Source organism: Palaemon carinicauda, unplaced genomic scaffold, assembly GCF_036898095.1.
Source record: "Palaemon carinicauda isolate YSFRI2023 unplaced genomic scaffold, ASM3689809v2 scaffold32, whole genome shotgun sequence".
Taxonomy (NCBI): domain Eukaryota; kingdom Metazoa; phylum Arthropoda; class Malacostraca; order Decapoda; family Palaemonidae; genus Palaemon; species Palaemon carinicauda.
This window is the reverse complement of record NW_027170871.1, coordinates 352,506-376,589: the sequence shown is the minus strand read 5'-3', so window position 1 is coordinate 376,589 and position 24,084 is coordinate 352,506. Positions and strand designations below refer to the sequence as shown.

Below are 24,084 nucleotides of genomic sequence, written 5' to 3'. Positions count from 1 at the left end.
TAAAGGACAGAACTTAAATAAATACGTCATATTCGAAGGAATACGTAACTGTGTTCTGGCTACGATCTTGAGAGTGCGTGCGTATGTCCGCAAAGTTGCATGAGCGAAGACATCAACCAATCACAGCTAAGGAAGAATCTGGCTGGGTTAGTGTAAAAAACTTATACTTCTTTTAGATAAATTACGATTAATAATTTACAATTTTATATTGAAATAAACTAAGAATAGTTATAAGTTAGTAATAAATAAATATTGGATCGTGGTAAAGTGCATAGCTGAATAAAAACGTCATATTGGAAAGAATACTTGACGTTCCCTTTGGCTACGATGTTGGATGTGCGTGCGTATGTCTGTATGAGTTGCTGTTTGAGAAACCTACCCGAATTTCCTTATTAAAATGTCTCTAAACCTTTAAAATGGTAAGACTTAGCTGGATTTTTTTTTTAGTTTTTAAGGGAATTAGAGATAACTTTTCTTGAAAATATATGGAAACAATACTTCATAAGATGTTTTTATGATATATTCTAGTAGATGAATAAATTCTGATTAGATCATTATTTTCATTAAGAATACGTCTTTCATACGTTAACAAGAGTGGGATAATTCTGTTTGCTGGAAGTATTGAGTAATAAACACGTAGCTATTATTCGATATTCAAACAGATGCTATTATTATATCGAGGTTATGTAATTTAAGAACTACAGTACATGACTGTAATTTGTATTTTGTTACATTTATGGTATTAAGTAATTGAACAAATAAATGGTTACCAAATCGTATGTTTATAGGAAGGACATTAGGATGAAAATCCTCAGCTAAAAAAAGATGATCTAAAATCTCGAGTGAATTTGACTAATTCGTCAACAGCAGCTCATAAGCCAAAGGAACCCTCTCACCTTATGCATTTTGAGCGGGAAAATGTCTGGCCTCTCATTGGCTGATTTGTCCTATGCTCTGATTGCTGGTTATATATGACGTCATGAAATCCACTGGTAGTCATGAAAAAACATACACTTATAATATATAAAATATGACTTATAAATTATAAATTTTATGAAAATTATCATAAAATAAGTAATAAATTATTAATCCACAATTGATAAATCTTCTTAAAGGACAGAAGTTAAATAAATACGTCATATTCGAAGAAATACGTAACTGTGTTCTGGCTACGATCTTGAGAGTGCGTGCGTATGTGTGTGAAGCTGCAGTAAGCGATGGGTGCAGCCAATCACAGCTAAGGAAGATACAGCCAATCATAGCACTGGATTATCCCGCTAAGGTCCCTGGGTTGCTGTTTGAGCAATCTGCCCGAATTTTCTTCGAGATTTTTATTCTTTTATTTAAGAAATAAATAAATTTTCTTTATTACCTGTCATTCTTTATAAATTGTTTTGATAATATATATTAATCGAGAGTGATTACTTAATGAAAAACCTTTAATTGCTTGAATAAAGAAATAAAAAAAAACATTGAATAGATCGAACGAGATTTTTGCGTGAATTTGAAAAGTTCGTCAACAGCAGCACATAAGTCGGAGGAACCCTCTCGACTTATGGATTTTTTTAGCGGGAAATATCTGGCCTCTCATTGGTTGACTCGTCCTGAGCTCTGATTGGTGGTTGTATGTGACGTCATGGAAACGTATTTTTATGAATGAATCTGCTAAGTTGGTGTGAAAAACTTATACTTCTTTTGGATAAATAACGACTTATAATTTACAATTTTATATTGAAATAAACTATGAATAGTTATAAATTAATAATGAATAACTATTAGATCTTGTTAATGGGCATAGTTAAATAAATAAGTCATATTGGAGAGAATACTTGACTGTCCTTAAGGCTACGATGTTAGATGTGCGTGTGTACGTCTGCCTAGGTGTAGTAAGCGAAGGCAACAACCAATCACAACTGAGAAAATACAGCCAATTAGAACACTGGAATATCCCAACTAGGGAGAGATCCTGCGACTTATGCGTTACTGTTTGAGAAATCTGACCAATTTTTCGTCAAATTTCAACCAAACGTTCTAGCTAGAGTGGATAGCGCTTAGGAATTTTTGTCTTTAATGGAATTGATGATATATTTTCTTCAAATTACAAAGGGATAGTCCCTTGTAAGATGTTTTTGATAAATTTTATCATGGGGAGGAATTTTATTTCCCAAATTATTATTTCTATTATAGAATACGTCTTTGTGACGTCATAGAGAGTAGGATGAATTTTACAGCTGCCTAAATGATTGATTAACTGATTTGCTGTTAAATAACACTGATATTGGACACTCAAATAGATACTATTATTACATCGATCTTAAATATTGAAGGAACTACATAACTGTAATTAGTATTTTGTTAAATTTTATGTATAACGTCATTAAACAGATAATTAAACCTCTGGTATTTCAAAATGATTCTTTTAATACGAAAATTAACTCTTCTAGTGAAGTGATATTCTGAGTATATTAGCATTATTTGATACTTATACATAGATAAGTTAGTGTGAATTTAATATGGTTAGTATTTTCTCATAACTACCGAGAAGTCTCTAAAATTTAGGAGTAAAAAGTAGTTAATAATTTCTTTTAAAATGACGTATTTATCAAGCTTGCGTATTTAAACGAATTCTAAATTCTATTTTATTAATAAATTGATAATATTTTAAGTTGTATTTTATAATAATTATGATTTATATATCCAAAATATTCTGTAATAACTAAGTTTTTCACTCAAATCCTGGCTAGACAAGATTTGAGTGAAAAACTTATAGTTATTACAGAATATTTTAGATATATAAATTATAATTATTATAAAATACAACTTAAAATATCATTTTTTTAATAAAATATATAATAGAACTCATTTAAATAGGTTAGCTAAATAAAAACGTTATTTCAAAAGAAATAATTAACTAGGTTCTGGCTAAGATGCTAGACGCGTAGTAAGAATTTTTCGGTTTTAAAGGATTTAAAGATATATTTTATTCAAAATGTATAGAAATAGGTCCTTGTAAGATGGTTTGATAACATATTTCATCGTAGAGATAGATTCCGGATACCAAATTATTAATTTCTATTTAAAAAAAAAAATAAGTCTTTGTGATGTCAACTGATTAATTCTATTTGCTGGTTTAAGTGAGGCTGACATTCGATATTCAAATGGATAATATTATCATATCGAGCTTATATAACGAAGGTGATTACATTATTTTAGTTCGTATTCTGTTATATTTCAAGTGTAATGTAATTTGCATTATATTTATTAAGAAAATACGTCTCTATGACGTCATAATAAGTAGGAGGAGTTCTAAAGCTTAGCTAAAGGACTGATTAATCGCTTCACTGGTTTGAATTAGGTGTTTAATAACGCTACTAGTGGACAATAGATAGTTTTATTATATCTAGTTTAAATAGTGAAAAAACTAAATGACTGTAATTCATGTTTGGTTAAATTTTAGTAATAATGTAATCAAACAGATGATGAAACCCACTGCTTCTGACACTTCACGAGAGTGTTATATATAAATGATATCTATTTTCTAATTTCCATTCCTCACTGGGCTATTTTTCTTTATTGGAGCTCTTGGGCCTAAGGCATCTTACATACATACATACATACATACATACATACATACATACATACATACATACATACATACATACATACATATATATATATATATATATATATATATATATATATATATATATATATATATATATGTGTGTGTGTGTGTGTGTGTGTGTGTGTGTGTGTGTATTTGTTTGTTTGTCTGTGTGTGTCCATGCTTGGTACTGCAATAACAATGTCATCACAATTCGTAAACTGGGTCCTGTACATGATTGTCTTATGTAATTCAACAATATGGTCATTACATGACACAACCCTGTGTGTGTTTGTAAAGAGAGAGATAAAGAGAGAGAGAGAGAGAGAGAGAGAGAGAGAGAGAGAGAGAGAGAGAGAGAGAGAGAGAGAGAGAGAGAGAGAGAGAGAGAGAGAGAGATGCTATTTACCTTTCCACATCTCTTACCACATTCTACTTCTTGATTTTTTTTATTTTTTTTAAGTTTTATCAAAATTTAGAGGTTTTCGTAAAATCCAAACTTTATTTCATGAAATATTTTTCATTTCTTCATTTCAGAAATTTCTTCGAAAAAAAGTCCTGTTATTTTTTTTCCTTAGAGCAATATTTTAAAGTAACATAAAAAATCTAGTTGGAAAAGCAGGATGCTATAAGCTCCAACAGGGAAAATAGCCCAGTGAGGAAGGGAAACAAGGAAAAAATAAAAATACCTTAAGAACAGTAATAACATTAAAATGAATATTCACTATATAAACTATGAAAAACTTTAACAAAACAAGAGGAAGAGAAAGAAGGTAGAATAGTGTGCCCGAGTGTACCTTCAAGCAAGAGAACTTTAACCCAAGACAGTGGAAGACCATGATACAGAGGCTATGGCACTACCCAAGACCAGAGAACAATGGTCTGATTTTGGCGTGTCCTTCTCCTAGAAGAGCTGCTTACCATAGCTAAAGAGTCTCTTCTACCCTTACCAAGAGGAAAGTGGCCTCTGAATAATTACTGTGCAGTACTTGTTTGGTATTCTCAGTGTCGGCAGGTGTATGGAGAAAGAGCAGTATATGTAAAGAATAGGCCAGACTATTCGGTGTATGTACAGGCAAAGGGAAAATGAACCGTAACCAGACATAATGATCCAATGTAGTACTGTCTAGCCACAAAGGACCCCATAATTCTCTAGCAGTAGTATATCAACGGGTGGCTTGTGCATCTGTAGCTCCCTCTTTTTTTACTACTTAAAGAAAGAGAGAGAGAGAGAGAGAGAGAGAGAGAGAGAGAGAGAGAGAGAGAGAGAGAGAGAGAGAGAGAGAGAGAGAGAGAGAGAGAGAGAGAGAGAGAGTTAGTAAGTATACGTAAAACTATTTCTTTTTATGAGAGGAAATAACCAATCATATGGTTTTTATTTGGTTTAGTTCGTTTATTATAGATTAATATTTTGAATAATTTAAACGATAGTTAATGCAATTAATTGTACAATAATATATAAATATAAATATATTCATATAAATATAGATAAATTATTAGAATTAATGTATATTTATACGAATAATAATCTCCAAATATTTAGAAAATCATAAACTATTGTAGGAAACAAACTCAAAACCACAAACTTAAACAGGTTTAACACAAAACCATAAACTTAAACAGGTTCAAGTTTAGATGTTTGAACAGCTGATCGTCTGTTTATGGTTTCGTTTACTAAATATAGTTTGATATTTGCAATTATTTGAACGAAAGTTTATGAAAATAAAACTACCTCACTACTCAAAAATAAATTAAATAATTATATAAATAACTAAATAATTATACTTAAATCACAATTGTAAGAATAATAATTTAGAGTTATTTATGATATTATAAATTGTCGTAGTAAACGCATTCTTAATCACAAACCAAAATGGCGTATCGTCTTTAGATTTTGGTTGAGTTCAGTAATTAAAATTGGATATTTATCATCATTTAAAGAAAAGTTTACAAATATAAACTTACATTAATATTTAAAAGAGTTTATAATTGATACTTTTATAAAATGATTATTAGAATTATTGCCCAAATATAAAAATAATAATCTATAAATATCCACTAAATCGTAAAACGTCGTAAAAAACGTTTCCAGTAAACAAAACTGTCAGCCTTCGACAATAACAATAACATTAAGCGCGAAGTTTGCGAACTGCCAGAAGTTATTTAATACCGTTATTTAAACATTTCCTGTGAACTAAAACCTTATTTTATAAAGTGGAAAGAAACAACGTCCAACAATGTTACCAGACAAATCCCTGGAATTTCTGGAAATCTTACGAAATCTGGAAAGAAGTAAAGCCGGCCAAATGCCTTCATTCAACGTAAGTTTGACCCCCTATAGGTCGTTTACCGAATCTCTGCCGGTTAAATAACGAAGGCTAAAAGTTTTCTCTTTGTATTTATTGGTATTTTGGACTTTTCTGAGGAGAATATTTGTTGGGAAATCCATATAATTAGTTAATATGGACAGTGGCCCTTCAAAATAAGCTTGAGTACATAGATCGTCTGGTATTATTTTACTGTATTGCAGGGCAATGTAACCTAGGGAAAAAAAATCCTTTTTTTAGCTGAATGTGTTCTGATTGTATTTACTGCTAATTTGAATGTTTCTGATAAGAATTTGTGGAAATTTTTATTTTCCAAAAGCTGGATTTTTTTAAAAACCAAAATTTTAAAAGGGAATTGGTCAGTTTGTAGCAGGGCGGATACATTTTATATATTTAATAGATAGGATATGGTAAGTTAGGTTATTACAATCTATTTTAATAGATGTTTTTAGTTACTGTAATACAATAGTTAAACTGATTTTTACTAAGAATTGAATACTGTACAACCCTACTAAAATGAATTTGAGCCTCATTACCTAGTCCTGTGTTGAAGAATAATGGAGCCTTTGTATATAGACGGCCAAGGCCTCCTGAGCTCACAAAAATTGGGAATTTTCTTTCCATTTCCAGTCGTTCGTAGCCATGTCCGTCATACTACAAAACCTCGTACGCAAGAACACTGCCTATCTCAAGGGTCCCCACTTATCCTAACCTAGGAGACATTCTTAGGTTACCCTGTGTTTGCCTCCTAACCGGTTACACTCATGGCAATGTAACCACTAATCATATTCTGTAAAAGAAATCGATTTTACAAGTAATAAGAAATTTTACGCCTGTCCCAACGAACTACATTCAACCCGCATTGTCATTTTATTTTATTTTTTTTCTTTCGGGGGGCGGTCAGTGAATGAGATGGACTGGTGCGTGTTCTGTGGTTCATCATATGCAAAGCAAGGTAGTATGACAAAAACATCTAGATAATTTGGATATTTATAAAATCTTCATGGTTTTTTAGCAATATTCCTTTGGCATGAACTATTATAACAGCGCCATAAACAGTATATAGGGAGGAGGGTGATGGAAATAGAGGTACGAGGGAACGAGAAGGAGAGGGAGACCAAAGCGAAGGTGGATGGACTGTATCAAGGATGACCTTCGATCAAAGGGATTAACTGGTCATGAAGTGTGGGACAGAGGTAGATGGAGAAAGCTGGTCAGAAACATCGACCCCACATAAAAGTGGGAAAAGATGCAGACAAAGAAGAAGAAGAAGAATTCCCTTTGTTGGGTGAAGTTCATAACCTCACCAGCTTTAGATTGTTTAACTTGTAAAAGGAAGCTCTTGTATCACGTCGAACTTGGTAACTCTCGGAGTTCAACGTTGCCATTTTGACGTCTCGGCGGCCAAGAAGTTAGAACGGGCATCTCCACACTAAGTTTGATGCTCCCGTTACCCTGTTTGAATTTTAAAATGTTTGGATTCTGATTGAATAAAAAAAGTCCTCTGGCAATTTCCCAGGTTAAGCGGGGACTGATTGGATTATTTTAAATTACTGCGCCTGTCGATTGGTTCAGTGTTTTGCCGCTAAAGTGCTGATGAATTGATCAAAACATTACGTACAGTGAATCCTTACCTACTGGTCACGCTGCATCCCCCTAGCAAGCTCCCCCCCCCCCTTTGTGTTCTTAGCTTAACCTAAGACAACTCGCAACCCTGTGTTTACTTCTCGTCTGGCTTCCCAACGGAAACTTCAGTCTTTCAGAGGTATATAATAGTGTAAGTTGTCTTGATAATTTGTGAAGAGCTTTTTTACATTGATTAACATAATCGAAACTGTTCAAAATGCCTTGGAGCACGCCACTAACACTTCCTATTTACTCCAGTAGGGAAATGGTCACTAGTTTGGGATGTTTCCAATACCATTAAATGAATCTTATCTAAACAAGTATTTTAATAGAACTGTTACAAATAAGTCACTCGACAGTCGAAACCTCTCTGATTTGCTGTGAAAAATATCGTCCTGACTAACAATAAAGAAAATGGAAAAATCGAAGTTGGGACAACAGCACCACCTGTTACGAACTCAGGGGTTAAGATCAAGTTGTAACTCAAATTCAGAGTGGTAAGAGGTCACGGAAGCTTCAAGTATCTACGTGACCATTATCCGCCACTTATGCCTTGTTCCAGTCTCTTAATATTGTACTAGAGTATAGTAAACCTGTCATACTTATGGTACCTTTGGCATTTTTGTAAGTACAATTGTTTTAAAGGTTTTGAAGGCTGCTCAGTTATGGCAGAGGCAAGGGGCAGTGACGTTTGCCCCTATCAAGCAGGACAATGCCCTAGAGACTGACATATGCTCAGTGCTCAAGCCTCCTCTCCATCCAAGCTAGGACTAAGGAGGGCCAGGCAATGGCTGCTGATGACTCAGCAGATGGACCTATAGGTTCCCCCAAACCCACCATCCATAGCTCACAAGGATGGTGAGGAACTAACGAGTTTGAGCAAGACTCGAACCCCAGTCCGGCAATCGCCAGGCAAGGACGCTCTCACCAGGCCATCACAACCATAGGCTCCCCTTTTTTTTTTGTGAGTTTAGACTAGGTGAAGGTTGTCTGTACCTAGTATAGGTTAGGTCATGATTGGTTTGAAATCTACCAGGAGTTGCCTCGACACAGAATTTACGCTCTAGTAAAAAAAATCAGGGTGAAATGCACATGGTTGCAATTTAATGTAAGCTGCACTTCTAGTCTAGTATATGAAGGCAAACAATTGAACAACTTGTTAATGGTTACCATCGTCCTGCTGTATTTAGCCGTACTGTCCTCGACTTTAAAGTGTTGAGGTTACTTTAGCCGGAGTAAAAGTTGATGCTTTGTATGCAATGCTCAGCGCCATTCACGTAACCATGATCAGAAAAGTTGTTCTACTTTAATGCCTTTTTTGAAAGCATAAGATCTGTTAAAAGAAGTCTATTGTAATGCAATGCTGTTTGTTCTTTTGCAAATACGAACCCTCGTCGTTTATACGGGTTACACTCTACAGCATTGCTGTTTATCTACAACCAAAATTAAGGAAATCCTGTGGATCTGGTAACTTTGTATGGTTGTCCCGTTCCTACCCAAGCTGGGTAGGCGTGACGGACTCTGCGGCCAAGTCCCCAGCTTTACTCTTGGCCGCTGCGACGAACTGACGTCTGCTCGGCCGCTGACCCCTCTTCTCTTTTTTCTTATCAGCTCATGTGATCACGAGTGCTTCTTAAGTATGTATGAAAACCTGCCATGGCCTTGAGGATCGTCCTTGTGGCTTCGCGAGTCGGGTGGATGTCCATCCCCATCCTACATGGCCTGCATGTCAAGGTAAGAAGTGTTCCGTGTCTCCCACTTGCGAAATCTTCATGGAATGTTCGTCTTCCCAACGGGAGAAATTCAGTAGCTGTCGTTAAGAGAAAGCTAAGAGGGATTGTTCATCTTCTCCTTTCTCCAAAGAGGGCAAGAAGCAGAAATCTCTCACGAGCCCCGAATTTTCACTGTCCTACCTATCGTTATCAGAATTCCCAGAGGCACCGATAACAAAGGATGCGGGCATCTTCATCAAACAGGCACATGTTGAAGAGTTATCTCCGATTATTCTTAGTGAGACGGCAAATGTTCTAAGTGATTAGGATCATTTATTAGAGGAACTGTTAATTTCTCCAAGAGTTTGTAAATCCTAACAGATCAATATCCCCACCGAGTATGCCAAGCTCAGGGGAACAGATTTCTCATCCATGATGCAGAATTCACCCATTAATGTAGATCAATTAATGAATAATAACAAGCCAACATTGTCCTCGCACCGTTCTGCGAATGGACAACAGGTATCACCAACTCCTTTAACTTTCAAAGTTATATTATTCCTCAGTGAGATCCCATAGTGAGTCGAGGCTACAAGTGACATTCGAAGACTCAAATGGTAAGTTTTCCTCCAGAAAGGAAGCTATTAAAGTTTCACCTGGAAAAGCATCAACACTTCCAGACTCCTCGCAAGGGGTTAAAGTGTAAAAATATCAGAAAGATTGGTCATATGCTCCTAGTGCTGATGCAAGTTTTTCCATGCGTCCGGCGATACACAAATGACCTGTGCGTCCCTCCGGTCGTAGGAGTCGAGGACGTCAAGGGACCCGTTAGGGACAGTAGATCCCTAGACTTAACACCTGTAGGGGAATGCTGCACCCCCTGCAACATTACTGGACGAGGTAGCAGTTCTTCGGGGGAGATCCCAGGGCTATAGAATTTCTTCGCTCAGGGTATCATATCCTGTTTACAAGCTGTTGACGGGATCCCGATAAGATCTGCTCTTGGAGAAAGAAATTTCACTGATGCTGGAGAATGAAGCAATAGAGGAAGTCTTACACAAGTCCCCGGGTTTCTTCTGTAACCTCCTCCTAGTGGAGAAGTTGTCGTGAGGTTGAAAACCTGTTGTAGATCTTTCCTGCTTGAAGCAGTTTGTTCTTCAAACTCGGTTTGAGATGGAGACCTGCTGCACAGTGGCGCAGGGCATGCAAGATCAAGGAAGTACCTGCGTTTCATTTTCAGAGATAGAACTTAGGAGTTCAAGGTGCTATATGTCAGCCTATCAACAGCCCCACAGACGTTCACTCTCCTGTTCACCCTAAGTCTCCTCATGGGCTCTCGCGACGGGAATAATGCTCTTGCGGTACTTGGACAACTGGCCACTACTGGCAGTCAAGATCTTGTCTTATCCACCAATTAGATTCTCGAATTTTCCGCGACCTGGGTATCCGGCTGTATTACGAGAAATCGAGTCTTGACCCACAATGTCGTCTATGGTACTTGGGCATGAACATGGATACGGTCCAAGCCAGAGTATTTCCATCTTTAGACAGATTGTAACACCTTTTCTCCAGGAGTTCCTTCCAGCTCACTTCTAGCAGAAGCTTGTGGGTCCCTTTTCATGCATACAGAAACTGGTACCCTTCGCTCGGTACAGTGGCCACTAATGGTCGCAGACCTCAGACTCACTATCGGCCCTTTGGAAGATCCCACGAGACAGGAGAACAGATCTCTCGGGGTGTTTAGAGGAGGGGGATCTGATAGCACCTTTACTGATTCCAACTCTATTGTAGACTTCTGAATCATTTCAGATGCTTCTCGAAAAGAAGGAACAAATCTCAAAATGCAAAGAAAAAACACGTACGGACACTCCTAGCCAACTAAACTTATCTTACTATAATCAAAGATATATAATAAACTTTCTATCATTCACAATCACCCCAAAGGCAAAATAAACATTACTGTACTTACTGATATAATAGATAAACACTTCCAAAGCTGGTAGAAAAAAGAATGAATCCAGTATTTGAACACACAACTGCCTCTGGCTGTTGTCAGTAAAAGAAAACCTTTGCTCAAGACATTCACTACTGGTCTAAACTAGCCACAAGAAAGTAAACAAACAACCCTAATTATGCCAGCAGTCTTTCTCACTACAAACAATCGTTACACTAATTACCTCTCTCTCTCTCTCTCTCTCTCTCTCTCTCTCTCTCTCTCTCTCTCTCTCAAAAATATTTGGCAAAAAAAAAGAAAAAAATAGAAAAAATTAACATAAAAAGTTGATCCTCCACATACCTCACCCCCCCTTACTTTGCCAAATCCTTCTGTCACAAACACCTTTTTTTTTTTTCTTACCCAATCGGTACAATTCTTTTCCTCCCTCTTTTTGTATCCAGCCTTTCATATAACTCATCATATGCTTTAGCCCTTGCTCTTCCCACTGCTGTCTTAACCTCGTGTGGTTTCTCCTTAAATTTACACCTACCGGTAATGTCTTCTTTCCTAAGCCTTTTGTGTTTTGTAAAACTTTGTCGGTGGTCAAACACACAGTTTTGGGTTACTGATTCTGTGAGATATGAAGACCTTAGTTATTTTCTTTGATTTAATGATTTTTTTATGTTTTTTCAGTGTATAAATCCATTTTCTTTTAGTATATAATATAATTAAAATTAATGAAAGCATAGGCAAAATTATCAACTTACAATGCACTGATGGTGAATTAGCAGCAAATAAATCTCAATATTTTTATGTTTCTAAAACTAATATTTTAATTTTATTTTAGTTCTGCTATTCAAAAATTTCATTACCAGCATTATGTGTATTATTGCATGAAAAAGTGTAAGCAAAAATAAGCAATAATATTCACGATTACTGTATTTTGAATATCGTCACCCTCATAAACTAACTGCCTAAGTCATTTTCTCCACTTGTTGGGAAATCAAAATAAAACCTTCTCATTTCCTAATTCTTTATATCATTTTCTTGAGTTTCAATTCACAAATTCTCAACAGAGGAATTTGTGAATTAGAATTTGTGAATTGAAGCTCAACACAATGATATAAAGAATTAGGAAATAAGGTTTTTTTATTTCCCATCAAGTGGAGAAAATGACTTAGGCAGTTAGTTTATGAGGGGGACGATATGTTAAGTGATGATTTTGTTTGAAATTCGGAAGATGTCAGTGTTGTCTGTAAAAATTGCAACGTGTAGTGTATGAAAAAATCATAGAATTGATCAGGCTTTGACTGTTTGCATAGTTTCAGTATTTGCCTCTATTTAGTGGTCGTAGTATTTACCAGTATGAATATTTGCAATATTTGCTTATATTTAAATGCTTGTAATATTTGCCTGTTTAAAATTTACAATAATGTTGAAATTTCTTCCAGATTCAGTGGTTCAATAAGTGCAACAAAAATCTGGCGAATTACACGAGGTCCACATGAGGTCCCTCGGAGAAGGTTGCGGTTTGGATCTCACCCAAGACAGCCTCCCAAAAATTTATACATTGAGGTAACCACAAAATTTTCTTCCTTATATATTCATGCATTTGAAGTACTGTAGTATGGTATAAATAACTTTGCATTTAACCCTTCTACCCCCAATGGACGTACTGGTACGTTTCACAAAACTCATCCATTAACCCCCATGGACGTACCGGTACGTCCTTGCAAAAAACTGCTATTTGCATTTTTTTTTTGCATATTTTTGGTAATTTTATGAGAAACTCCAGGCATTTTCCAAAATAATAAGACCAACCTGACCTCTCTATGACAAAAATTAAGGCTGTCAGCGCAATCTAAAAAAAAATATTTCAAAACGTGCTTGAAAAAGAAAACCGGTTGGGGGTTAAGGGTTGGAAAGTTCCAAATAGCATTGGGGGTAAAAAGGTAAAAATCATGATAATGATTTTCAGTTTTTTCAGGAGTTCAAACTTACAGCAAATGTTTTTTTTTTTATGTTGAACAGGTTGATAAAGTTTCCCTTCATGGTTTACATATGACAGATTTATTTTAATGTCACCAATCTTGAGATATTTCATATTCATTATTTCTCTTGCAGTTTGTTAATTTCTTTTCCTTGCTTGGTTGTTTTTCCCTGTTGGAGCCCTTGGGCTTATACCATCCTGCTTTTCCAACTAGAGTTGTAGCTTAGCTAGTAATAATTAATTTTAGGTTAAGGCAGAATTATAGTGTTTACTTCCGGTTAGACAAAATATATCCCCTTTATTCTCAGTTCTGGACTTTCTTCCTTATGTCAATTCTATTTTGCTTTGATCGTTTTTTTAATTTTTCTTATCAGAAGCGTTTTCCGTCTGCTTATGGTGGAAACCCCACGTACCGACATGTGGGTCTGCCCTGGTAAACCTGCTGGCCTGCTGTTGACCCCCATCTCTTTTGTCCTTTTTTGCAGGGGACCTGATTGCTCGCAGTAATTGTCCTGTGATGAGTGTAGGTCATAGCCTCCTTTTATAGTGGTTTGATTACGATTGAAGGAAAAAGAAATCTTAAAGAGAGATTGTCTTTAGAGGCAAATTTGCATACGCTGTTCCACAAGAGGCTTTTTAGCACCTTTTCTCTCCTCTGGTGCACTTTTTTTGGCTTTTTATATCGTAGAGCCGAGCCATCCATAGGGAAACCAAGGAAGGTAGGAGACCTCCATTTTCCCGCAAACCAGGTTCCTGAAGTAAGACTATCCACTCCCTTCATTGAAGGTAATATCCTTCCACTTCCTCGTCAATGTTCTCCATCGTTTATGTGGACGACACTTGCTGAGCTCGGACCACCTGTCCTTTATTCTAGACGGCCTTGGCTCAGTCCTCTTCAAATAACGTCGTAGTGCCCTTACAGGACAGAAGAAAATCATCCTGATCTCTGGTCACTTCTTTTAAGGAGATGTGTGCCATCATCATTCCTTTGCTAGTGTGAAGGATGAGCTCGCTAGTTGGCCGAAATTCTACAATCACTCTGCTGGTCGTCATTGTTGATGTATTTTCTCTTGAGCTGTTAGAAGAAGGTGGTGGGTAAGGGGAGCTTCCTTCGTGACAACTGAGGGTGTATGTACTCATTCCTGCACGGGACCGAATAATGGTGGCAGGTTTATGAGCACGTACTCAATACCAGATTCGTGAGGGATGCTGGTTGTGTAAATGTGACGAGAGTTTCGGCAAACAATCGGTCCTGACAGGTGGCTGCTGCTTTACTGGCGCAGCTGGTGTCCCATCCGATAACTCAGCATCAGAGGTCGATGAACGGGATGGAGGGTGCCATGCTTCTTCTACTTGCCAGAAGTCAAAGTCTAGGATATCCATGTCGGTGGTGAAGGAACGACAGAAGAGACCCGAAGATCTAATTCAGTAAGCAGGGAATCTAACAGTCGCCATGTACTGTGCTCCTTCCGAAGCAGAAGTCCTGGATGTTAGGGCATCTGCTAACACCTCCAGCAGCTTTTCTGCTGATGGGTCACCATCAATGCCCAAGGAAGGCCAAAACCTCCAGTGGTCCGAGCTCAGCAAGTGTCGGACCACTGGAAGTTTTGGCCTTCCTTAGGCATTGATGGTGGCCCATCAGCAGAAAATCTGCTGGAGGTGTTAGCAGATGCTCTAACATCTGCTTCAGAAGGAACACAGGACATGGCGACCGTTAGATTCCATGCTTACTGTATTAGATTTTTGGGTCTCTTCTGCCGTTTCTTCACCACCACCTGTCAGTGACGCAAGTCTTGAAGGCTAGATTATGTTAACAGCAGACGACCTTCAGCACCCCACTGCTTTCGGAAATATACTCGCAGGTCCCCGGACACTTACCTTTGGGCTGCTGGTAGCCGCTCAACTGGTAGTGTAGCAAACCCTCACAGGACAAGAAGCATCTAGTCTAAGATGGCGGTTGCAACATAAGTCCTAATATCAAAGGTATAAATGTCTGCCTCTTTTTCCTCTTTTCTTTCCTTTCTCTCGGGCTGCAACGGTTGTGCTGTCATTTGCTGTATCGTACGTCTGATGCAGGCAAGCCTCCCAACAGGGCAACTTTTCAATATATTTTGAGTGTAGAACTATATTCCCTATTCGTCAATAAGACATTCGTGCATTTGACGACTTTATTTGAGGAACATGCAACGAATGTTTGAAGCTGAAAAAATAAATGTATGTAATTACAAACTCGTAATGGTTATAGAATGAAATAGGCTACCATACCTGTGATAGGCCATCCTGCTACATACATATCTATACATATAAATATGACCTTCCTGTGGCCTGCATGGATATGGGATATGCACTGTCATATATATTAATATATGTATGTACACTGTGATGTGTGCTTATATTTAATGCCAGACCTGCATAAAATTACTCATTGGGAGAACTGTAAAATATGCCCCTGATTGGCCTATCCAAATGTGTGACTCTCATGAGGCTGCTATGTAGCCCGAAATATAAATAAAACATGATGGCCCCCTCTGGGCTCATGATAATGATGCACCGTCTTATACTATTACTTACAAATAAATCAAGATAATATTCCTAAAATCATTGTAGTATAACAGTTCCGGTAGCTGAGACTTCCCTCGTGAATCTGTTTATATCCCTGTTTACCTTTTGCGCCCCTAGGTGGCGCACGTGCCGCTTGCCCGCCAGATTTGACCTGTCCTAACTCATTATTCCACAGGTAGGGCCATAACCTCTGTACCATGGTCTTCCACTGTCTTGGGGTAAAGTTCTCTTGCTTGAGGGTTCACTCTGGGACACCATTCTATTTTATTTCTCCTCTTGTTTTTGTGAAGTTTTTATTGTTTATATATGAAAGATATATTTTAATGTTGTTGTCTTAAATTATTTTATTTTAGTTGTTCATTACTTCACTCGTAGTTCATTTATTTCCATATTTCCTTTGCTGTTTGGGTTATTTTTTTCTGTTGGATCCCTTGGGCTTATACCATCCTTCTTTCCCAACTAGGGTTCTAGCTTAGCTGGTAATAATAATAATAATAATAATAATAAATGCTAATAAGAAACGATGATTATGAAATGGTAACAACTCTATCTTTGCACATCTTTGCCTCAATCTCTATCTCTGCAGTACCCTTACTGGCTGCAGTATATCAAGAGCCCCAGTTAAGCAATTAAAAAGAAACTGCTGTACTCTCTCTCTCTCTCTCTCTCTCTCTCTCTCTCTCTCTCTCTCTCTCTCTCTCTCTCTCTCTCTCTCTCTCTCTCTCTCTCTCAATTTCATTAAATAGTAAAGTACTAGTGACATATATTAAGGCAATACAGTAGTTTACTAGTTTTCTATAATCCTAAAGACAAGAAGAGAGACACACAAATTTATATATATATCTATATGTACATATATATATATATATATATATATATATATATATATATATATATATATATATATATATATATATATATATATATATATATATATATATATATATATATAATATTAGTGTATGTCTAAAGCCTTTTTCATCATTCTATAACAATCTAGAAATAAAAGTATAAATATAAATATTCATTTGCTACATATACACATTCAAGATATTCTTATAAATTTTTCTTTTTCCTTTGTGTAAGTGGGTCGTTAGGTTGTAACGAAGAGGCCAGGTGAGTGCAACTGACTTTATTTCAAAAGATAGCGAGTTTATATACAAGAGGGTCCAGGTAAGAATCCGTTAGGGTGTAAATGAGAGACGAGGTGAATGCAACTGACTTTATTACAACAGATAGCGAGTTTATATACAAGAGGTTCCTGAAAAGAGTGTCAGAAAAATTCAAATAGACTCATTTGCGTAAAGGCAGTCTTAAACAGGTTCTGTTAATAGTGAGGGATAGAACGAAATATAAAAAACAAAAGACGAAAATATCGTTACAATGTACTAGCATGTGTGAAACACATGCAGTACATGTCTCCCCCCTAAGAAAGACATACCTGTGATATGGGGCGCTCTGATCTTGAGAGGCGCACTGTAGGTGGGTCATCTTGTGGGAGATATTTAGGTTTTATGTGATCAATGGAGACCCAATGTTCTTTGCCACAAATGTGAATTGAGAAAGCCTTCGGATTGCGATGGATCATGAGGAAAGGGTTCGTATAAGGGGCTGTTAGCAGTGGCTTGTTACTGTTGTTGCGCAGAAAAGTGTGTGTCGCAGAGTGCAAATCTGTCGGTATGTGTTGCTTAACTGGGGGTTTGTAAGTCTGTGAGCATGGAGTAAATTTTCCCACAACGTGACGTAGCCGCTGGTGATTGTCGAAGGAGGTTGCAGACGGAAATAATTCGACAGGGACGACCATGCACCATTTCAGCTGCTGAGACATCCAGGGCGTCTTTAGGAGTAGTTCTTAGTCCCTGTGAGATCCAGGGAAGCGGGTTAAACCACTTGGAGTCATTGGAGCGGGACATCAAAGCTGCTTTGATGGTGCAATGAAAACTTAAAACCATTCCGTTGGCAACGGGGCTGTAGGCGGTTTTCTGATGTATTATGATACCCAGGAGATTTGCTAATGATGTCCACAATTGAGAATTGAAAGTGATACCCCTGTCAGGAGTAATATGCTCAGGGGTACCAAATCTCACCATCCACCCTGAGAGTAAGGAAGATGTACTGTACATAAGGTGGACGTTACAGTTTCCATGGGAATGGCTTCAGGTCAAAGAGTGGAGGGGTCGATGACTGTAAATAGATGTCAATGTCATGTGATGTGGGTAAGGGACCTACTACGTCGACATGAACGTGGGCAAAATGTCTTTGAGGTTGATGAAAGGTCCCCACTCCTGAATGTGTATGTTGATGTACTTTTGAAGTTTGACATTAGGTACAGCCAAGGACCCAATTCTTAGCATCCTTATTAGTACTGTGCCAAATGAACTTCGTCTTCAGTAGCTGTTCAGTAGATCGGCGCTAGGGATGTGAAAGGCCATAAATGATATCAAACACTTGTCGGCGCATGGGAGCAGGTATCGTTGGTCGTGGTCTATCGGTACTGATGTCACAGAGGAGGGTGGCGTTGGATTCATCGAGGGCGACGTCTTCCCAATGGAGGGATGTGCATGATGTCCTACATGCTTGGTACTTTGGATCTATTTGTTGGGCTTCTGCCAAGGCTTTATGATACCATCCCAGGTAAATGGCGACCAATGTGTTTCTTGAAAGGGCATCGACAATGGATTCATTTTCCCAGGTATGTGTTGAAGGGTGCAATTGGTGGGTGGACCAGGTGTCCGACTGTTGAGTAAAGGTGTGCACCAGGGGCATGTGGTCCGTGCGAATGACGAAGGGTGTACCTTCTAAGAAATGGCGAAAGTGATGGACAGCTTAATGAACCGCCAGTAATTCTTGGTCGAACGTTGAGTAACTGATTCCTCTTTGGACAGTTTTCCGTTGAAGAAGGCCAGTGGGCGCGGTGAGCCGTTGACCACCTCCTCGAGTACTGCACCAATAGCGACATCGCTGTTTTCGGTGGAGAGAAGGAGAGATGCATGTGGCACAAAAAATGAGAGCAGCAGCGCATTCTTTTCATTGCAGAAGGCCTCTTCTTGAAGGGGACCCCTCTTGAGGTTTTTTGGCATGCCCCTAAGGGAAGCGTAGAGGGTTGTAAGAGTGGTGCCGATGGCAGGCAGGAAACGGTGATAGTAGTTGATCATGCCCAAGAATTCTCGTACTGTATTGCTTTGATGATCGAGGGCGTGGGGAAGTTCTGAACGGCTGCTATCTCCTCAGGGAGTGGGTGGACTCATTTAGGAGTGATGCGGTGCTCCAAGAATGATACTGTACTTTGTTGGGTCCAAAGGTACACTTGTCGCACAGAACTATAAGGTCGTACTGTTGTAGGCGGTGGAGCACGATGCGTAGGTGACGGAGTTGATCCTTTTTGGAGGAAGAGAGCACAAGTACTGTATTCAGTCAACGTAACATACACAGAAGGGGAGGTCCCCAAAGATGCCTTCCATAGGGCGTTGAAAAGTGGCCCCAGTATTATGAAGGTCAAAACAGGAGTAACTGAAGATGTATGGTACCAAAGGGGGTGGTGTTGGTGATCTACGGGATGGCACCTGATAATATCCCTTTTGGAGGTCGAGCATGAAGAAAGCCTTTGCTTTGTGCAAGTAAGATGTCACGTTAGCGATGTTTGCGAGCCGATAGTAATCCGGTTCTGTCTGCATGTTCAAATGCCTGTAATCCCCCATATGGACAAGGGAGCCATCTATCTTCAGGACGATGGGTAAGGGTGACGATCATGGGCTTGAGGCTTTTTGTCAAAGGCCCATTTCTTCCATTTCAGCGAACATTTTAGCTGCTGCCAAATGATCTGATGTCAGATGCCTGAATCTGGCTAACACTGGGAGCCCCATTGTCTTGATATGGTGATAAATACTGTGTTTGCCAGGAACTGTGGGAGTTTGGTGAAGTTCTGGATGGAAACTTCTGGGTACGACTGAAGGGGTGAGCGTAGTGGAGAGTGAGGTTGGAAGGGGTGGGTTTAAGAGGTGTTGACGAGTAAGAGTCTGCGTTGAATAACCGTTAATAGGAAGAGTCTGTATTGACTAACCGTCGGTGAGGAACATCAACCAGGAGGTGGAAATGGGAGAAGAAATCTGCACCCAGGATTATCAATGTAACGTCAGCAACGAGAACTTCCAATGATATTTGGCGCTTCTAAACGATAATGTGAGGGTCTTGTATCTGTAGGGGGGCATCGCAGATCCATTGACAGCGACCAGGCGGGCGCCTGTACCTGCATCATGTTAAAAGAAAAAATTAGTGACAGGGGAGGCCATTGCCACAAGTGATGACCTACTGATGCACTTTTTGGCTTCCGATAACCGTTTGCAATTTCTTCGCAGCAGCCCTGTATCTGAATGATAGCAGAATAACTGCTGTCGATGGGCGTCAGTAAGTAGCTGTAGAGGTTGTTGGTTGGGGCGTGAGCGAGTGGTGGCATATATCGGTGATGGGCGGCTTTGTTGTCGCTCTGACACATCACGGTGTGGGCATCTATGTCCTACTGCATTCACTTCGGCTTTGGTCGATGTTGAATAGTTGTCCTCTTCGTCAGGAGTAGAGCTATTGATGGAGGTCTTGAAGGTGGTGAAGTAGCTGTTCATAAGGACGTCGACTTTGGTCATCAGGTCCTTCATGAGCAAAATATTGTCATGGGATATGGTAGTGTGTAAAGGTTTGCGTAGGCGTCATACCCTAAGGGCACAAAGTAAGTTCACCTCTCGGGGAAAGCTGTCTGCGGCGGGTTGTAGGCGAGCAATACTGGTCATTTCCCTGAGAGCGAGCGAGCGAAGCCTTTTGATTCCCCAACGGTTGTTGAGAGAGCTGAAAAAGTTTGGCTGTTCGGGTGATTGGCGATGGAGACTACTGCTCCAGGAGGTATGTTTTGAAGGCACCATAAGCTATTGGGGTGTCCCCTTGTGGAAAAGCCAATCTGAAATTTCCGAAAGGGTCCTTGGGAATCGTTGCGAGAACATAGTTTGCTTTGGTGTTTGGGTCAGTCAGGCAAAACTGAACTCCGGCATGCTGGAACCAGGCAAACGAACGCTTCTCGCTGACGAAGAGCGGCAGTTTCATTGAAATGGAGTGTGTCGAAGAGTCAGGTTCGGTGGGCAGCATTGTATCAAGTAGGGTACAGGAGTGAGGGGGAAGGCGAGAGGGAGCTGGTATCTCAAGTTGTCACTAATTGTGCATCTTTAGGGTTAGACGAAATCCACAAAATCTTTAGCTTTGACATAAGCTGAGATCCATGTACTCTTTAGACTTTGGGTTAGACAATATCTCCATACTCTGTAAACTTTGGAGTTAGACAAGATTTACATACTATTTAGACTTTTGTGTTAAACAAGATCTACATACTCTTTAGACTTTAGGGTTAGACAATATCTGCATACTCTTTAGCCTTTGGGGTTAGACAAGATCTACATACTCTTTAGACTTTGGGGTTAGACAAGATCTACGTACTCTTTAGACTTTGGGGTTAGACAAGATCTACATACTCTTTAGACTTTGGAGTTAGACAAGATCTACATTCTCTTTAGACTTTGGGGTTAGACAAGATCTACGTACTCTTTAGACTTTGAGGTTAGACAAGATCTATGTACTCTTTAGACTTTGAGGTTAGACAAGATCTACATTCTCTTTAGACTTTGGAGTTAGACAAGATCTACATACTCTTTAGACTGTGGGTTAGACAAAAGCTATGTACTCTTTAGACTGTGGATTAGACAAAGTCTATGTACTCTTTAGACTTTGAGGTTAGACAAGATCTACATTCTCTTTAGACTTTGGGGTTAGACAAGATCTACATACTCTTTAGACTGTGGGTTAGACAAGATCTACATTCTCTTTAGGCTTTTGGGGTTAGACAAGATCTACATACTCTTTAGACTGTGGGTTAGACAAAATCTATGTACTCTTTAGACTTTGAGGTTAGACAAGATCTACATTCTCATTAGACTTTGGGGTTAGACAAGATCTACATACTCTTTAGACTGTGGGTTAGACAAAATCTATGTACTCTTTAGACTGTGGGTTAGACAAAATCTACGTACTCTTTAGACTATGGGTTAGACAAGATCTACATACTCTTTAGACTTTGGGGTTAGACAAGATCTACGTACTCTTTAGACTTTGGGGTTAGACAAAAGCTATGTACTCTTTAGACTTTGGAGTTAGACAAGATCTACGTACTCTTTAGACTTTGGGGTTAGACAAAAGCTATGTACTCTTTAGACTTTGGAGTTAGACAAGATCTACGTACTCTTTAGACTTTGGGGTTAGACAAGATCTATATACTATTTAGACTTTGGGGTTAGACAAAATCTATATACTATTTAGACTTTGGAGTTAGACAAGATCTATGTACTCTTTAGACTTTGGGGTTAGACAAAATCTATATACTTTTTAGACTTTGGAGTTAGACAAGATCTACATACGCTTTAGACTTTGGGGTTAGACAAGATCTATATACTCTTTAGACTTTGGGGTTAGACAAAATCTATATACTCTTTAGACTTTGGAATTAGACAAGATTTATGTACGCTTTAGACTTTGGGGTTAGACAAAATCTATGTACTCTTTAGACTTTGGGGTTAGACAAGATCTAAATACTCTTTAGACTTTGGAGTTAGACAAGATCTACATACTCTTTAGACTTTGGAGTTAGACAAGATCTACATACTCTTTAGACTGTGGGTTAGACAAAATCTATGTACTCTTTAGACTTTGGAGTTAGACAAGATCTACATACTCTTTAGACTTTGAGGTTAGACAAGATCTACATTCTCTTTAGACTTTGGGGTTAGACAAGATCTACATTCTCTTTAGACTTTGGAGTTAGACAAGATCTACATTCTCTTTAGACTTTGAGGTTAGACAAGATCAACATACTCTTTAGACTTTGGAGTTAGACAAGATCTACATACTCTTTAGACTTTGAGGTTAGACAAGATCTACATTCTCTTTAGACTTTGGGGTTAGACAAGATCTACATACTCATTAGACTGTGGGTTAGACAAAATCTATGTACTCTTTAGACTTTGGGGTTAGACAAGATCTACGTACTCTTTAGACTTTGGGGTTAGACAAGATCTACGTACTCTTTAGACTTTGGGGTTAGACAAAATCTATGTACTCTTTAGACTTTGGGGTTAGACAAGATCTACATACTCTTTAGACTTTGGAGTTAGACAAGATCTACGTACTCTTTAGACTTTGGGGTTAGACAAGATCTACATACTCTTTAGACTTTGGGGTTAGACAAAATCTATGTACTCTTTAGACTTTTAATAAATTTATTATGTATTTTTTTTCGTAAAATATCAAGGAATTAATACAATTAATTATAATTGATTTAAATTCTCAAAACAAACTGATTGATTCCAGAAATTAATAATAATTGAATTGATAAATATATTAGAATTAATAATTCGTGCTTTTCGTAAAACGGATATTTGAATTATGCATAATTTTCGTATTTGTATTTTAATAAAACTTTTTATGGAAAGAGGAAAAATGTCTTAGTTTACGATTTTTGAAAAGTATATTTTGGAAACATTTTTTTCATATAACTTCTATTTGGTTTTTAAATTAGGGTTGCAGCTTAGCTTGTAATAATAATAACAGCAACAAACAACCACTTGGATTGTATCGAATTGACTTGCCGTAATATAATGTATGGAAATGAATTTCTTCAACATGAAATTTGGGGAAAAATTTTGAGGTAAGTTTAATGAATTTAGAACGTTCGACTCGATTCTAATGCAGTATCCCCTCTTACAATTTATCAATTAATAATCAGAGGTCATTATGAACGTAAGTAGCCATTATTTTATATTGTATTTATCCATATTATGGCAGTTTTTTTTTACCTATCTCGTGTGAGAAAAGATGAGATTATGCTGATTTAAGTTTTAGTTATGTCAAGACAAAATAAACGTACACTTGCAAGAAATTGATTTTATGTAATATAATTGTGTATTCTAGAAATTAAAGGTACCTAATATCTTGAACAGGTAAAAAACATCCTATAAATCAATATTCATTCTTGATTATAGAAGAACTAGACCAAATTAGTAATTTATTCTAAAACGTTTGTTCCAAGTCTGATTTAAAAATAATCTTAAGAAAATTAATGAAGGGAACTTTTATACCTAATGAACTAAGTTTCAGGAAATTATAGATAATTGAACTTTTACAGGGATGTGGATAATACCCTCGGCATGCAGTCTACTCTGTTGAATCCCTCTCGAGTGGATCCCCTCTCGAGCAGACCCCACTCTAGCGGATCCCTCTCGAGCAGACCCCTCAAGTGG

The 24,084-nt window shown here is 38.0% G+C and overlaps 1 long non-coding RNA gene across 1 annotated transcript; it reads left to right on the top strand.

Moving 5' to 3' along the window:
* The first annotated feature begins 5,722 nt into the window (after window positions 1-5,722).
* LOC137636531 (uncharacterized) lies at window positions 5,723-24,066 on the top strand. Its single transcript, XR_011043138.1, has 3 exons — window positions 5,723-5,925; window positions 12,657-12,780; window positions 23,970-24,066. It is a non-coding gene; the product is annotated as an uncharacterized lncRNA (long non-coding RNA).
* Window positions 24,067-24,084: the final 18 nt, after the last annotated feature.